This window comes from Saccopteryx bilineata, chromosome 1 (assembly GCF_036850765.1).
Source record: "Saccopteryx bilineata isolate mSacBil1 chromosome 1, mSacBil1_pri_phased_curated, whole genome shotgun sequence".
NCBI lineage: Eukaryota > Metazoa > Chordata > Mammalia > Chiroptera > Emballonuridae > Saccopteryx > Saccopteryx bilineata.
This window is the reverse complement of record NC_089490.1, coordinates 181,608,393-181,626,801: the sequence shown is the minus strand read 5'-3', so window position 1 is coordinate 181,626,801 and position 18,409 is coordinate 181,608,393. Positions and strand designations below refer to the sequence as shown.

Here is an 18,409-nt window from a genome sequence, read left to right as displayed (position 1 = left end):
CGGTGGCGCAGTGGGTAGAGCATTGGACTGGGATGTGGAAGGACCCAGGTTCAAGACCCTGAGGTCTCCAGCTTGAGCGCGGGCTCATCTGGTTTGAGCAAAGCTCACCAGCTTGGACCCAAGGTCGCTGGCTCAAGCAGTGGGTTGCTCGGTCTGCTGAAGGCCCATGGTAAAGGCACATATGAGAAAGCAATCAATGAACAACTAAGGTGTCGCAAAAAAAAAAAACTAATAATTGATGCTTCTCATCTCTCTGTTCCTGCCTGTCTGTCCCTATCTATCCCTCTCTCTGACTCTCTCTCTGTCTCTGTAAAATAAATAAATAAACAAAAAAATTAAAAAAAAAAAAGACATTTCTAATATACTCTCTCTTAAGATGTGATACAGATGAATAAAAGGTGATAAGCAGGGAAAGAGCCACACTGCTGGAAACTCTGTAAAACAGAAGTCTGTGCCCTGGCCGGTTTGCTCAGTGATAGTGTCGTCCCAGGTTCAATTCTCAGTCAGGGCACACAGGAGAAGTGACCATCTGCCCTTCCAACACTCCCTCTCCTCTCCCTCTACCTAGCTCTCTCTGTGTGTTTCTCTCTCTCTCTCTCTCTCTCTCTCTCTCTCTCTCTTTCCTCTCTTTCTTCTCCTCCTGCAGCCATGTCTCAACTGGTTTGAGCAAGTTGGCCCCAGGCACTTAGGATAGTTCCATGGCCTCGCCTCAGGTGCTAAAATAAAATAGCTCAGTTGCTGGGCAACAAAGCAACAGCTCCAGATGGGCAGAGCATCCCCAGGTAGGGGGTTTGCTGGGTGGAACCCAGCCAGGGCACGCATGCAGGAGTTTGTCTCTCTGCATCCCTGCCTCCCACTTTAAAAAAAAAAAAAAAAAAAAAAAAAACAGTCTGGGAATGAAAGGAGAGTTTTGTGATCACAGTTTAAGTAGTAAGTCGAGAAAATGATGAGGCACATAAGGCTCCCTTAAAATTAAGACCAAGCTGTGGCTAGAGACAATGAAACTGGTTCTATGATTTTAGGGTGCTCCTCACCAAACACTCTAAAGCACAGCAAAATGAACAAATAAAACAAAATCTACAGGTGAAGACTTACAGAGTTGGCTAACAGAGTCTTAGACATAAGAGGTCAAGCACCAAATTTCCTAAGATGAGTGGTGGGTCACCGATTTTGCTTGCTGTATTTTATCTCTCCCAACCAGAAAGTGAGTTTGAAGAGGGCAGGGATTTTTGTTTTATTCAGTTAGATCAGCACCTGGCACAGGAGGTGTTCAGCTAGTATCTAAAGCAGCAGTATTCTCGTGACATATTCAGAAGCAAAGTTCACAAATGCCCTCAGCATTCAAAAGATCAGTAACCTAACAGAAATACCAATAACATTATAATATTTATTATTATTGTAACAGCTAACAGTTATTGAGCACTAATTCTCAGCCAGATTCTGATGTATTATCTCACTCAATCCTCTTAACTACCCTATAAGAGAGGTAGGTACTAACAATTATCATCCAAGTTTTACAGGAAATATGCATAGAATAAACAACTGTTCCAACCTCACAAAGCAGCACAGTTGGAACCTGGGCCTATCGCCTATCAACCCCAAAACTTTCCTCTCAACAACTATGGCACATATATATCAACAGAATTACAAACATCCCTCTTAGGCAAACTCAAGAAATGTGGCCAATGAGGAAAAAAGACAACAAAACAAGATAAAAAACCAAAACTCCAATGTAGTCAAAAACCCTTTGTGGGTCCCTTCTCCCAGCAGGTACTGTGGAAATTTTCCCACACGTCAATTATCCCATACAGATTAAAATTGCAATGGTTTAAAGAAACTAGATGTTGAAAAACTAGGAACTACAGTCAATCATCTATTCAACATTTCAAAGGGTAGTAGATAACAAGTGGTAACACCCCAGGTCCACAACCCAAAAAAATAACAGGGTGTGACCTCTGACTAAGACTGACCTCAAAACTTCCTGTGCCACTCTCCCTGGTACCCCTGGTCCCTCCCTCCCTTGCTGTGTGTGTCTCCCCTTTGCACATCCCATCTCCTCCCCTACCAAATGGCCTTTACAAAAATTCTGAAAGTCTGTACTTCCTGCTCTAAATTTCTAATCTAGTAAATTAAAATTTGAATGTTTCTCTAATGAAAGAAATTCTACCTGTGTAATACTCAATACACAAAAGCTTCCCCACTCATTACAGCAACATTCCAGAGTTTTTATTACCAAATTCACAGTAGTCAATTTAGAACCACCAATCATGCAAAAAAAAGCTAACAACCCACATATTTATCGAACCCTCTGATATCATTACTTACATAGTAAATAAGCAGGAAAAAATTAAACTCACTGGAGAGATTATGCTCTTCTCCCATCTATCCAGTAACCTATTCATAATTATAAAATTCTTTTGAAAACTTCTAGCATTTAAAGCATAACTACGTAACTACAATCTCTACCAACAAAAAAGTCTTTAAAATACTGAACTTTTTTTTTTTTTGTATTTTTCTGAAGTTGGAAATGGGGAGGCAGTCAGACAGACTCCCGCATGCGCCCGACCGGGATCCACCCAGCATGCCCACCCAGATGCTCTGCCCATCTGGGGCGTCCATCTGTTGCTACCAGAGCCATTCTAGCGCCTGAGGCAGGGGCCATAGAGCCATCCTCAGCGCTCGGGCCAACTTTGCTCCAATGGAGCCTTGGCTGCGGGAGAGGAAGAGAGAGACAGAGAGGAAGGAGAGGGGGAGGGGTGGAGAAGTAGATGGGCGCTTCTCCTGTGTGCCCTGGCCAGGAATCAAACCCAGGACTCCTGCACACCAGGCTGACGCTCTACCACTAAGCCAACCAGCTAGGGCCCTGAACTTTTTATAACTAGAATATTCATTAATCACTTAACCAAAGACCAACTAATATTTAAACCAATCTAATTTTTTTATTTACACCAAAAGCTAAAGCTAACTTGCCTTAATGAAGACATTAGAATAAGGACAAAAGAAGCAAGAAAATCAGTGCAAAGAAATATATCTCAATCATGCCTTTCTGCCTTTGAATTTTTTCATACACTTATCTTAAATATACAGTTCTATTAAATAAACAGACTATGAAGGCATAGCCAAATTGTTCTCAAAATAGAAGTACTTTCCAAATACAAAAACAATCCTGAAGCATTTATTTATTGTATTGGCCAATAGAACACTGATTATGCCAAGCTTGAAGAAAATGTTATTCCTGAAACTGATCTTTTTAATAAATACTAAACATGAAAGGGGAATATCAGGCCCTGGCCAGCTGGCTCAGTGGATAAGAGCATCTGCCCAGCATATGGACATCCCAGGTTCAATTCCCAGTCAGGGTACATAGGAGAAGTGACCATCTATTTCTTCCCACCTCCACTTCCCTCTTCTTTCTCTTCCCCTCTCGAGCCAATGGCTCGACTGGTTAGAGCATGGGTCCTGGGTGCTGAGGATAGTTTGGGTGTTCCAAGCATAGGTCTTAGGTGCTAAAAATAGCTTGATTGGTCCGATCATCAACCCAAGATGGGTTGCCAGGTGGATCCTGATTAGAGAGCTTGTGGGAGTCTGTCTTACTATCTGCCCTCCTCTCACTTAAAAAAAAAAAAAAAAAAAAAAAAAAAAGCTTTTGAAAACAACAGTAAGCAAGGGAAGTAAAAGCAAAAATAAATGAATGGGACTACATCAGACTAAAAAGTTACTGCATAGCAAAAGAAACTGACAAGAAAACGAACAGGCAGCCAACTAAATGGGAGATGACATTTGCAAACAACAGCTCCAATAAGGGGTTAATATCCAAAATATACAAAGAACTCATAAAGCTCAGCAAAAAAAGCAAACAATCCAATTAAAAAATGGGAGAAGACCTGAACAGATACTTCTCCCAAGAGGCCATACAGAAGGTGAACAGATATATGAAAAGATGCTCATCTTCATTAGCTATTCAAGAAGTGCAAATCAAAACTAAAATGAGATACCACCTCACACCTGTTAGATTGGCTGTTATCAACAAGACAGGTAATAGCAAATGTTGGAGAGGCTGTGGAGAAAAAGGAATCCTCATTCACTGCTGGTGGGAATGCAAATTAGTACAACCATTATGGAAGAAAGTATGGTGGTACCATACTCAAAAAATTAGGAATAGAACTACCATATGACCCAGCAATACCTCTACTGGGTTTCTACCCCCAAAACTTAAAAACATTGGTATGTAAACATGTACCCCCATGTTCACTGCAGCATTCATTATCCACGGTGGCCAAGATGTGGAAACAACCAAAGTGTTCCTCATTAGAGGATTGGATAAAGAAGATGTGGTACATATATACAACGGAATACTACTCAGCCATAAGAAGTGATGACATAGTAACACAACATCGATGGAACTGAGTGAAATAAGTAAATTAGAAAAGCTAAGAACTGTATGATTTCACACATAGGTGGGATATAAAACTGAGACTGATGGACATAGATAAGAGTGAAGTGGTTATTAGAAGGAAGGGGATATAGGAGAGGCAGACAGGGGAGGATGGAGGGAAAGGGTTCAAAATGAGACAAATGTAAGGTGACAGAAAATGATTTGACTTTGGGTGATGGGTATACAACATAATCAACAGTTCAAATGCTATAGAAATGTTTACCTGAAACCTACATACTCTTTTTTTTTTTTTTTTTAATCTTTCTGAAGCTGGAAATGGGGAGAGACAGTCAGACAGACTCCCGCATGCGCCCAACCGGGATCCACCTGGCACGCCCACCAGGGGCGATGCTCTGCCCACCAGGGGGCGATGCTCTGCCCCTCTGGGGCGTCGCTCTGCCGCGACCAGAGCCACTCTAGCGCCTGGGGCAGAGGCCAAGGAGCCATCCCCAGCGCCCGGGCCATCTTTGCTCCAATGGAGCCTTGGCTGCGGGAGGGGAAGAGAGAGACAGAGAGGAAGGGGGGGGGGGGGATAGAGAAGCAAATGGGTGCTTCTCCTTTGTGCCCTGGCCGGAATCAAACCCTGGTCCCCCGCACGCCAGGCTGACGCTCTACCGCTGAGCCAGTCGGCCAGGGCTACATACTCTTATTGATCAATGTCATGCTGTTAAATTTAATTTTCTAAGTAAAATTGAAAAAACAAAGAAAACAACAGTAAAATTATTTCGGTATTATTCGTCAAACTCAAGGGCTGAATTTAAATGTTGGGCAACATAAAGCCTGACGTTAACTTAGTTTAACTTAACAGTCTGTGTTTTTATACCATCTCATTTAACCTTAACAGCGATCCTGTAAAGAACATGGTTTTTCCTCATCAACAGGTGATAAAGCTAATATTAGAAGGCTAAATAGCTTGTCAAAAGCCACATAGCTAAGAAAAAAACTGCCTAATAAATGAATTTCCTACCTCCATAGTACGAGTACGTTTTATTAGGTAAATGAGAAATGAATTGGCAGCATGTTGCTGGCTCCAGGTATGCATAATATTTTCAGCCATTAGCTAGTTATAAGTAATCATTATTAGTGAAGCAACTCCTTCTCAGATCTAGAGAATGTCATGCAAAAGTCTATTATTTATTATCCCTTACACTGCCCTAAAAAAAAAAAAAAAAATGATCCTAAAAGTCTGATAAGATAAATACATTCTATCAAAATCAAACCAGCAGGCCCTGGCCGGTTGGCTCAGCGGTAGAGCGTCGGCCTGGCGTGCGGGGGACCCGGGTTCGATTCCGGCCAGGGCACATAGGAGAGGCGCCCATTTGTTTCTCCACCCCACCCCCCTCCTTCCTCTCTGTCTCTCTCTTCCCCTCCCGCAGCCAAGGCTCCATTGGAGCAAGGATGGCCCAGGCGCTGGGGATGGCTCCTTGGCCTCTGCCCCAGGCGCTAGAGTGGCTCTAGTCGCGGCGGAGCGATGCACCGGAGGGGCAAAGCATCGCCCCCTGGTGGGCAGAGCATCGCCCCTCGTGGGCGTGCCGGGTGGATCCCAGTCGGGCGCATGCGGGAGTCTGTCTGACTGTCTCTCCCCGTTTCCAGTTTCAGAAAAATACAAAAAAAAAATCAAACCAGCAATTTTCCTTGAGATTTTCATATCTGGCACTAATATACAGATGCTCCTGGACCTATGATAGGGTTATGTCCCGATAAACCCATCGTAAGTTGAAAATGCACTGACTGCACCTAATCTACCAAACACCACAGTTTAGCCGAGGCTACCTAAAACATGCTTAGAGCACGTACATTAATTAGCCTACAGTGTGGCAAAATCATTTCGCTGCCAATGTCCAGCACCATAAGAGTGTATCACTTATTGCTAGCCAGGGGAAAAATCAAAATTCAAAATTTGAAGTACAGTTTCTACTGATATCACTTTCATACCATCATAAAGTTAAAAAGTCTAAGACAAATCATCATAAGTCAGGGACTGTCTGTATATTGATGGGTCTGATCAAGATGCTGTGAGATACATAAACCAAAAGAAAACAATCTTATCTAACAGTGAGCCTCTCAGAGGAAAGGCTGTGACATTAAAAATATTTTGCACTATACATTTTAATAGTTCCTAAATTCCAGAGCAGTCATGCAGAAAGGAGCACTTAGTACAATACACCAGGTATATGAACACATGGACACACTCACAACATGCCACCTCTTTCCTAAATCCACCCCGGTTTCCAGTAGCTGCCTTTCAGCTGGAAAGAAAGAGGCGAAGAGACAGAGCACAGCAACTGCACAATATCTGACTGATTCACAAGCTATCCCTCAGGTGATAGGGAAAGAGCCAAAGATAAGACACTCAAGCAATAAAGTCTCTTGTGCATTCTTGTTTATTATCTTTCTGCTACCTGCACTGCACCTACAACACAAATGTACGCTCTCGTATTTCCTCGTATTAGCTTGCTGTTTTAGAGAAATCAATGTTACTCAAAAATTTTTTAAAGGGACGTTTTAGAACACCCCTTTTTGTTATATATTTGTTTTGTCATTCAATATCCAGATCGAGTACAGATGTCTCCCCAAATATTTCACAATTCTGAAAGTGAAATAGAAGAAAACTATAAATATACTTGTGTGTAAAAGTATAATAATTAGAAAAATATATATCCCATAGTATTCAGGAAATGTCATATACACAGGTATTTAGAAAATACACTTTAAACACACTGTGAAAGATCATGAGAAAGTATCAATGAGGTAACCAGAAAATAACAAAAATTTAAAAGCACATTAAGGATTAAGACAGACTGATATTATACATGGTGGAAAAAAATTTCAAAGTAGGTAGGTTTAACAGCAAGAGTTTATAATTTGAAAGTAATTTTAGTCATCTTTTTGTAATGACAATTCAACTACACTTAAAAATAAATAATACAGCCTGACCAGTGGTGGTGGTGCAGTGAATAGAACCTCAACCTGGGACACTGAGGTCCCAAGTTCCAAACCCCTAAGGTCACAGACCTGAGAGCGGGCTCAACAGGCTTTAGCATGGGACTGACATGATCTTATGGTGACCAGCTTGAGCCCAAGGTCACTTGCTCACAATGAGCAAGAGGTCACTGGCTCAGCTGGTGCTCCCCAGTCAAGGGACATATTAGAAGCAATCAAACAACTAAAACACAACTACAAGCTGATGCTTCTCATCTCTCTCCCTTCCTGTTTCTCTCCATAGATGATTGATAGATAGATAGATAGATAGATAGATAGATAGATAGATAGATAGATAATACACTACTCATTTCCCTGGTCTAGTGAAAGTTGACACCATTATAGAATATTTCTATTTGGAATATTTGCAGATATTCCTTGTTGTGGGTTTTTGGTTTTGGGGTGTTTTTTTTTTGTGACAGAGAGAGACAGAGAGAGGGACAGACAGACAGGAAGAGAAAAAGATGAGAAGCATCAATTCTTCGTTGCAGCACCATAGTTGTTCATTGATTGCTTTCTCATATGTGCCTTAACCGGGGGCTACAGCAGAGCAAGTGACCACTTGCTCAAGCCAGCAACCTTGGGCTCAAGCCAGCAACTTTGGGCTCAAGCCAGGGACCTTGGGCTTCAAGCCAACGAACTTTGGGCTCAAGCCAGTGGCCATAGGGTCGTGTCTATGAGCCCACACTCAAGCCAGTGACCCCATGCTCAAGCTGGTGAGCCTGCGCTCAAGCCAGATGAGTCTGCACTCAAGCTGGCGACCTCAGGGATTTCAAACCTGGGTCCTCTACATCCAGTTCTGACACTCTATCCACTGCGCCACTGCCTGGTCAGGCCTCCCCCTTGTTTCTCTTATATGGCTACCTATCCTTAAGCTTGAGAAAATGATAAAAAATTACTTGAAAAGGCAAAAATTAAATTGAGTATGTTTAAAAGAAAATCCTCTCCTAATGAGTAGAAAGGCAACTTTACAGTGACCCTCTAAAAGGTAAACGAAAATTGTCAGATTACATAAACTTTCTGTAAGGAAAAAGAATTGAAGTACCAATTACATGTGTAGAAAAACTGCATAAAATATAAGCAGTTCTGAAAACAACTAAAAACTGATCACTACTGAAAGAGTAACACCCTCCCTGCCATAAACAGGAGAATCCTGAGATAAGATTTATGAAACAGAGCAAAAATATACCATCATCCAATGCAGGTATTTGTTGCCATACGAAACAAATGTTTTGATATTAGCTACAATGTACAATTACACAGACTGAATTATCCTTTCTAAACAATACACTTGAGATAGATTCACCTGAGAAATTAACCCTTGGACATTTACTTTTAAGCATACAGCAAAGCTTTTATATATATATGTATGTAATTTCTTTCTTAAATTTTTTATTTAACTTATTGGGGGGATACTGGGTAATAAAATTATATAGGTTTCCAGTGTACAATTCTAGAATACACCATCTGTATATTGTATGTTCATCACCCCAAATCAAGTCTCGTTCCATCACCATTTACCTCCCTTTATCCTCTTCTACCTCCCTCCACACCTTTTCCTCTTGTAATCCCTATTCTGCTGTATCTGAGCTTGTTTGTTTTTGCTTAATCCCTTCACCTTCTTCACCCAGCCAGAGCCCCCATCCCCTATGAAAGCTGTCAGTCTGTTCTCTGTATCTACGAGTCCCGGCAAAGCTTTTCAAAGTATACTTTTAAATGATTTAAGTGATTTGTTAAGATATAATACTTAGAATTAATCAAACAAAAATTGTGGAGTCAATAATTCTACACACTGAATTGGTCACTACAAGAGATTAAAACTTTTAGAAAGAAAAAAAGAAAAAAAACTTTTAGAGACAAGTATCGAACCTTAATGTTCTTTTAATTTGGCTAATACTTATCTGACTCGAGCCAACCATAAACACTTCTAAGTAAATGCTTTATAATGTATTTTCATAACCTTTCAAAATTACATACATAAGTTCCTTCGACTTCTGGCCATGATACATAGCCAGTATGCCACTATATGCCAATTATGGTATCTATAAATAAGACAGATAAGATAGAACAAGTAGTCCCCACTTGTTGCTGCATCCCTTTATAAATGGCATTGCCACTGCTCCTAGCCCATAGTTTTCATCACTATCTTAAACAGTAGACTCTATGCCTTATGCAGAATTATATATTTTTTAAATTTTATTTATTCATTTTTAGAGAGGAGAGAGAGAGAGAGAGAGAGAGAGGAGAGAGAGACAGAGAGAGAAGGGGGGAGGAGCTGGAAGCATCAACTCCCATATGTGCCTTGACCAGGCAAGCCCAGGGTTTCGAACCGGTCACCTCAGCATTTCCAGGTCGACACTTTATCCACTGCGCCACCACAGGTCAGGCTTATGCAAAATTATATTAAGACAACTCTCAATGTGTATCTCATTTAGAAAACGAACTTCTAAAACAGCTCATCCAGACTTGTAATGGATGAAGCTCAGAAAGTACTGTTGGTGGATATGGCAGTTGTCTATACCAGAAGTTCATAAACTACATGCCAAACCCAACCTATCTCCTGTTTTTATGTATAAGGTTTTACTGAAACACAGTCACACTCACTCACTTACATATTGTCTATGGCTGCTTTCATACTACAAGAGCAGAACTGAATCGCTGAAACAGAGACCATGTGGTCCATAAAATCTAAAATACTTACTAACTGACCCTTTACAATAAAAAGTTTGCCAACCATTCCATTACACAATGAGACAGCAGAGAAAACACAAGACTTTTCCAAGAACCATCTCCCAAGAATATAAATTGGGATGCTGATAGCCTAGGTGTGGGTCTTGCAGGCAGTCATCTGGTGCTAAAACACCAAAGGCACACCCTCAATTCTTTTATCTTCCTATATCAATCCCGAAGTTGCCAAAGCAAAACACATGAGGTTACTACTGCCTACTACCAGAATCCCACCTTCCCCACTGTCTTTACTAGTAAATCATTTAATCCCAAAAGACTTCCTGTATAAATTCATCAAAACATGGTTTCCTCTACATCAGGGGTCCCCAAACTACGGCCGGCCCGGCCCGGCCCGGCCCGCGGGCTGCATGCAGCCCCCTGAGGCCATTTATCCGCCCCGCCGCACTTCTGGAAGGAGCACCTCTTTCATTGGTGGTCAGTGAGAGGAGCATAGTTCCCATTGAAATACTGGTCAGTTTGTTGATTTAAATTTACTTGTTCTTTATTTGAAATACTGTATTTGTTCCTGTTTTGTTTTTTTACTTTAAAATAAGATATGTGCAGTGTGCATAGGGATTTGTTCATAGTTTTTTTTTTATAGTCCGGCCCTCCAACGGTCTCAGGGACAGTGAACTGGCCCCCTGTGTAAAAAGTTTGGGGACCCCTGCTCTACATTAAAAAGCTGTGGAAAGTAGGAATGAATAGAACAGGCACCCACATGGCATAGATTCCAGTCCCTGTGCCCTCATCTTGGAATCATCTTAGATTTAGCTCCTTGTCTAAATATCTCTTCCTCAAAGTGTGTCTGCCATTTGAATTACCATCTTCAGAAGCAGTCAAACAAGGAAGGAGAATAATTCAAACTAAGCAGCACCAAAGTGGGGATATATGTCTTCCCTACCTCACAATCCTTAATCCATGTTAGCCTCAACCCTAAATGACAGCAGCACTCGCTGCAGGTTTCACCACAAGGGGGGAAAAAAGAAAAAGGGAAAAAAAAGACAGTCTTGCAGTGTCTCATACCATAGAGATGTCTGAATTTTTTAAGTGCCAAGTTGTTTTGTGTTTTCTTTTTAATAAAAGGGGTTTTTTTTAAAAAAGAATTTTCAGAACTTCTGTGCCAACACAGGGATATCCTCTCCATTGTACAGGACACAAAGACACACCAACTTCAAGCAAGGGAAGCAGCCTTCTCTGCCAGCTATTTTTAGCCCCACTTCTGTCATGTTACAGACAAAGTTAGGATAATAATGCTGGGCAAACTTTAAAAACATGAACATGTAAAAGAAATCTGTCCTTTGATGTATAAATTCCTTAACATTGAAATCCTACATATCCTTCTGAACTTAAACCTCAGGGGCCCTACAGACTCTACAAGTTTGTCATAGCTGTTTCAAAAATATAGAATCATATGCCCTAAGACTGAACTGGTGGTCATGTTTAAAGGCTGTTCCTCCCTTTTCAACTTCAACTCTCACCCACTTTCAAAACATTTATTTTAGGAAGAGTCCATCCATTCTCTGTTCTTACTATATCTTTGCTAACTTTAACAGATTCCCCTTCCCCTCAGTAAAAATACCCATTTTTCATTCTTCATCAGCACTCTTGAGAAATCTTAATACTTTGAAAATGACTGCCAGCTTTACATTTTCAGCATATCACTCATTAGTTTATTTTATTGTGTCAAGATTGCATAAGTATCTGTTTACTGTAAAATTTAAGGTTCAAAACAAAGTACAATGCCCCATTTCTGAATTACTTTTTATAGAAACCACTAGCACCATATTAAAATACTGAAAGAATCTTTTTCACTCTTCTATCTGTATAGCTCTTCAATGACCATGGCGTAAAATTCCCTAGAAAAAGAAAATCCCAACCCAGGTATAATGCTTCTAGGTCTAAAACACTTCAATCATCCTTCTCCAGAACACTGTTCTCAATTGCTGCTTTGATTTGTAAACATGTATCTACACACACACAGACTGACCTTAAGCCTATTCAACAACTTCCCTCTGTATTCCCATCAAGCTAACTTCCTAACTATATTCGTCCCTCACACTCTCCAATTCTGAAAGTCTTTAACCACTTTTCTTCCCAAAAGGGACCTTCCCAGATTTGGTTCAGACATTCCAATTAGTCCAGCAATCAATACCAACATTTCCCTAATAAAAATGCACAAATACATGTATATCTATAAGGTACCAAACACAGTATCTGATATACAGTGGCAGTAGATGAATAGTGGTCCAATCATTCCCCCTTTCCTACAATTTCGTACAATTTGTCATTGCCTTTGCCACCCAGAAGTAAAGGCATCTCAAAGGTAAAGATTCAAGATACTTTGTTTCTTTGATACCCAAATATGTAATAAAACATTACCATGATTTTTAACCAATCTATAGTTGAAACAATAAAAAGTCTTAAAATTAGTAAACAACTTTGATGAAGTACAATCTATACTCAAACTAATTTGTTGGTTTTCCTCCCTTCCTCCCTGTAAAGACAACCTATGAAAGACTAGACTTTTCCTCCTCCTATTTCTGTAAAACATGGGATACATGAATTCCTTAAGGTCACAAAATGACAAAACCAGAGACATTTGTTTCTGATTTCATGCCTAACATTATATCTACTACTGAATATCTTCATGTCAGTACCCATTTAAAATAGAATTTAAGGTTCCTTATAAAAGCATAACAAAATCAAAGCATACAAAGAAAAACAAAACAGGTAGAGAAGTTCCAGCAGAGAGTCAAGTGATCAAAGAAATAAGTCCAAGACAAAAAGAGTCAGGAAAGATAGTAAAGAGAAACAACCAAAATCTGTAAAACCAGAAAAAGATGAACTCCAACTTATTCTAGCTTTTCTCAAAACATAAACTCTGAAGGTGTCCTGGGATGTTAAAGAGACAGGTTTGGGATTAAAGAATGAATTGTTACATAATTCAGGGGCTAATACACTTGCAGAACTCACTACTTCAAAAGACAAAAAAGTACAGGATTTCTGAAAACAGTGTTTGAGAAAGTTTTAAATAAATTTAAGCAAGATCCTGAATAAAGAAGTTAGCATAGATAACCCCAGACACATTCATTCCCACAAAGCTTCTCTAAATAGTAGCTTCAGAGAGAGCAAGACCACAACACTGTCTGGAGGGACCATAATTCTCAGCACAATACTCCCTATGTTGTTATATAAAATTCCACCTTATGCTGAAGCCTTAACGTCTGTATAAATATATGAAATGTTAATTACTTTCCTGCATCTTAATTTGATTCTCTAACAAAATACCTAAAATACAAATCAAAGATTTTATAGACTTCACCTCTAAAATATTTGGAGAGAAAAAAAAATTCTTCAAAATATTGATTATCAAAAGTTTCTCATGGCCTGACCTGTGGTGGTGCAGTGGATAAACCGTCGACCTGGAAATGCTGAGGTCGCCGGTTTGAAACCCTGGGCTTGCCTGGTCAAGGCACATATGGGAGTTGGTGCTTCAAGCTCCTCCCCCTGTCTTTCTCTCCTCTCTGTCTCTCTCTCTCTCCTCTCTAAAATGAATAAATAAAAATTTAAAAAAAAAAAAAGTTTCTCACTTGATAGAAAAGTAAAGAAACTCAAATAAGCAAGGCCTCAAGTCATTCTGCCAAATAAAAAAAGCGCTGGCTAGTCAGACATATGCTACTCCCTACCATCGCCCCGCCCCCCCCCCCCCAAATAAGCACATTTGGGTAAGAAATTCAGTAACAATTTTTATAAACTGGTCAAAGAACTGAATGCTCTCCCCCAATTAAATGATTCATAAGACCTCAGAATTTCCCGAGTAACTGAAATCTGTCACAGTGTCCTCCTGACACACAGGAATTGGTCCCAGGAAGTGAGAAGGTAAAAAACTCCTGTATCCATAGGTACAGAAATGAAAATCTGAAGGGGGGGAGGAGGGATTTTACTTTCAAGAATTCACAGGGTAAGTAAGAGGTTCCCACTTGAGAACTCAACTACAAAACTAAAACTTACCCAAAAACAAAAATAAAAGTTAACCAAAAACAAAAACTACAGCGCTGTTTCACACCCGGCATACCAGGAAAGACATATTACAGAGATGTCCTTTGTGTGCACATACGCTCCGGGTTCCTCAATTTCCTTTTGTCAATTACTGGCCAGAAAGGTGCAAGTGTCCACTCTGGAGAAAGACGGAACTCCTCTAAGAGAAGCCTGTAAACTTGCGTGTTGCATGCAAAAGAGCCAACAGGTCATACACAGGGCGACCCAGCACCTCGTCCTGCCCCGAGGAATCAAGGTACCTCCTCCCGTTTGTGCACTCCCAAACACGCCTGGAAACCATCCGCACAACTCCAGGAGGGCACGCCGGCATCCTCCCACTTGCCACCCCTCGATCCCTTTCCCGAGGCCACTCACACTTCAGAGAAGAGCCGTGGCGCCGAGAAAGTGGGCCGGTTCCCTTCCTCCTCCGGACGGAGGCTGCAGCTGCCGAGGGCTCCGACCCGCGAGTTGCTGGGGGAGAAGCGGGGCTCGTGTCGCTCAACCAGGCGGCCCCCCGGGTCTCTTCCGCGCTGCGGGCGCAGAGGCAGCGGCGGCCCCGCTCGCCTCCTCTCGGCCTCTTCCTGGGTCTCTTCAGGCTGTCTTCTGCCCGACCGGGGCCACTTGTCCCGGGACAACCACGTTCGGGAGGCTCCGGGTTTTGTTTTTATCAAGTTTCCTAGTCTGGGCGGAGGCAGCGGCCGGCCCCCCGGGTCCCCCGGCCCCGCCGCCCTCGGGGCTGGGGCGAAGGAGAGGGCTCTAAGAACTCCTCCCGGAGTCCTGCCGAGGAGCCGGGGGGCCGGCGACTGGCCCAGGGAGAAGACCCCCGAGGGGGCTAAGGGCAGGGGGAAGGAAAGGAAAGGACGGCGGCGCAGCTCCTGCTCTCCCCACCGCCCCGGCCGCCGCTTCACATCGGGGTCCCCGCCCCCCGGCCGGGGGTGGTCGCTGAGCTTGGGACCCCGGCTCATACACTCCGGGGCAAGATGCTAAGGCCCCGGGCGGCTGGCCGAGGCGGCGGCGAGGTGGGGGACCCGGCCGGCTCCGCTCGGCGCCGCCCCCGCTCCTGGCTCCTGCATGTGTCGCTGCGGCTGGGACCCCCTCCCTACACCTTGGGGGTCCCTCGTCCCGCGCCCCGGGACCAGACAGAAGCACCGGCCCCTCCTCAGCGTCCTCTCACTGCGGAGCCGCTGACCAGCCCCGGCCCGAGGTAGCCGCCTCCCTGCCCCCCAGACGCCGGCTCCGGCTCGGGCTCCGGCGTGTGCAGCCGCTGCTGCCGGCCGGGAAGGTGAGGGGGGGAGAAGAGCGGTGGCCGCGGCTCCGGATGGCCCAGGTGAGGGTGGAGGTCTCGGCGGCAGCCAGTGCACGGGGGCGGGGTCTTTCGGATGCTCCCAGGCTCTCACGCTCTCGGCGGCTGTGGCAGTAGCTCCCCGAGCTCAGCTCGCTGTCTCGCTCGCTCTGTGCGGGGCTCTCGCCTCACTCCAGAGAGAGGGGCGGGAGGAAAGCGTCGCGGACCAATGACGCAAGTCACCTAGCAACCGCGCTCCTCCCCCCCCTCCCTTTTCTTTCCGCTCGGAGACTACCTCCGCTGGCCTTTTTTCCCCCTTCCCAACCACCCCGCCCTGGGCGACTCTGGCGCGCTCCGATGACGCGGCAAAGGAAGAGGAAGTCTGGGCTCGGTGAGCGGGTGGGTGCGCCTCGGACCGCGGGACTCACCGCCGCAGCCGCCGCCTCTACGGCCGCGTCAGAACTGAAGAGAGGAAGGGGAGGAGCCGAGTGGAGCCTAAGCTGCCGCCTGGTCTTACCCCCGACCCGAGGGCGGCGGACAGGGCTCGCTCTTTAGAGGTTTCCGTCAGGGCAGGTGGTGACTGCTCCTTTGGGAGCCAGCAGGAGGCCCAGGCCGCGCGGCCATGCTCGGGCGCGCACCACCTGGAGGTGAGGCATTTGGCCCCAAACGGGCCTTTTTGAAAAGCTGTACTGAGCGAGAAGTTGTGCTACATACAGCCTGATCCGCTCGCTGCACCTGCTCCAAGGAGCGAGGGCCCCACCCTTTCCGTAGTGTGAGACGAGACCCAGCTCCCGATGACGTGTCGTGGGGTGTAGTGAATGTTTAATGAATGAATCAATGAATCAATGAATGAATGAATGAACGAATACTTGCGGAGCTCAGAGGAGTAGGTGAAGTGCTAGCGCTTTGGAAACTGCATAGCATTGTAAAGATGAGAGAGTTGTACTAGATCCCTACTCCCCCACCTCTCCACCCCCACCAAAGGAAATAAGGCTGCGGCTTGAGTTTCGGGTCACAACCTGAGTCTTAACTTGTGAGAAAGGAGGTGAATTGCCCTGACGAGGAAGGGAGCCATCCCCCAGGAGATTGTGGAGGATTTTTGACAGTTCTTCAGGAATGAATTTAATAGTGCCTCACTTTTAGTAATCATTCGCGCTTGTGGTAAGAAGCTTTGGAGAAATGGCCTTGGTTGTGAATCGGTGTACATGACGGTCATCAAGAAAATGTGGCCTGTGTTTCAAGTCTGACTCAAAGGTTATTTCCTTTCTAGAATAGTTATTACTGTTGTGAATCTTTTCCTGCAGATGTTATCTTGGAAAGTAAATTCAAGTAAAAACTCATAAAGTTGAAAGTGTAGTTCTCCAGGAAAAGAAATTTTAAGGAGCAAAATCCTCAGACAACCTGTCCTGGTGAATAGCGTGAAAATGAGATAAAAAGCAGCAGCAATGATGAAAGGAAGCAGGTTCCACAGATCTGTCGCTGGGCTCTGGCACGCCCTACCTCCTCTGGAAGAGGCAGTAATGGAGATTACAAGTCTTTCTACCTCGGGGAATAAGGAGCAAGTTTTTATAGGCAGACTTGAGAAGCTGGGGGTTTCTGCCACTACTGCCTACTATGCAAACAGTAGACCAAGGAAACTTCTAACTGGATAAATCCAAAGGCTCATTTTTATTAAAATGCTGCAGAAAAAGTGATTGGAGGTGGAGGGGGATGTTGCAGAAGTGAGAAGACTCACAAGGTAGCCCCTGTCCAGCTGCCTTTGATCATAAGTTCCAAGAGCCAGGTTAACTAACGCCTGAATTTGACTGCCTTTTCATAGCCTGCCATATCCATGTTCTTCCAAATAAGACAGGGAATGAGTACATCAAGTGAAGGCCCCCTGTGGCTACAAAACAGATCTTTTTTGGTTTTATGTGTCTTCCTGATTTCCTGAAAGAAGTTGAAGGTGTAAAATGCACAGATTTAGGGGATTTTGTGAAGCTGAGCATCTCATATTTTAAGTTCTGTGGATTTTGAATAAAAAAGTGAAAATATATCTGAGCTCTGCAATCCAGCAGAGGATGCCCCAAGGAAAGTGTGCACCAGATGGGATTTTTCAGCAGCCTGATGGAGGCTCCACCTTAGAACCTTAGTGCTGAAGACACAATGGCACTCAGGAGAGCCTTACGCCACCTATCACCTACCACCTACATAAGAAATAACAGCTGCACTTAACTAACTGGGGAAGATCCACCCACCTCACCACCCAGCATGATAACTGGAGGAAACAGCTGGAACTGGTGACTGCAGAGGACGAAGTTCATACATGTCCAACTTGGTCTGCAACTCTCTAGTTTTTTTAATATTACTCTGGAGGAGAAAACAGCTAGTTCGTTCAAAAGTGTTAGGTAACAGTTTTTCCTCTGGTTCATTTGTTTCTGATAAGGATCTGCATACTATGTTAAAATATAACAAAGGGATATTTGGATAGGGCTCTTTTCTCCTGTATTTGAAAGTGAGCTCTTACTGGAAACTAATCAGTGTTTTATTATCCCACATCAGTGGTTTTTACTATCAAAAATTTCATAAGCTAAATTATCTGGCAAAATTTCTTTTGCTGTCTACATTATTCGATTACATTTAGAATTTTTACTGTGAGCTATACATTAAAATGTAGTTATGCCGTATAATGAGTAATTATAAAAAGAAACCTCCATGTGACCAACAAGGTCAAGAACTGGAACACTGCCAGCACCCCAGAATTCTGCCTGCTGACCTTCCTGAACACATCTTTCTTCCCTCTTTTTTAGAGGTAACCGTTATTCTATTTTTTGTGATAATTATTTCCTTGCTTTTTTCTATTTTATCACAAGCATATATCCCTAAACAATATATTGTTTAGTTTTGCCCTTTCTTTTGAACTTTATTAAATGAACCAACATAATATGTAATCTATTATAGTTACA

At 43.3% G+C, this 18,409-nt stretch overlaps 1 protein-coding gene across 6 annotated transcripts in view; it reads right to left on the bottom strand.

Moving 5' to 3' along the window:
- FBXW7 (F-box and WD repeat domain containing 7) overlaps window positions 1-14,837 on the bottom strand; it is a 181,789-nt gene extending 166,952 nt beyond the window's left edge. For 2 of the 6 annotated variants that reach the window (XM_066280762.1, XM_066280822.1), the window contains exon 1: window positions 14,558-14,648. The gene's annotated coding sequence lies outside the window, so the exon portion shown is untranslated. Of the gene's footprint in view, window positions 1-14,557 lie in introns of all 6 variants that reach the window. The other 4 variants (XM_066280778.1, XM_066280771.1, XM_066280793.1 and 1 more) reach the window with 3 other exon arrangements.
- Window positions 14,838-18,409: the final 3,572 nt, after the last annotated feature.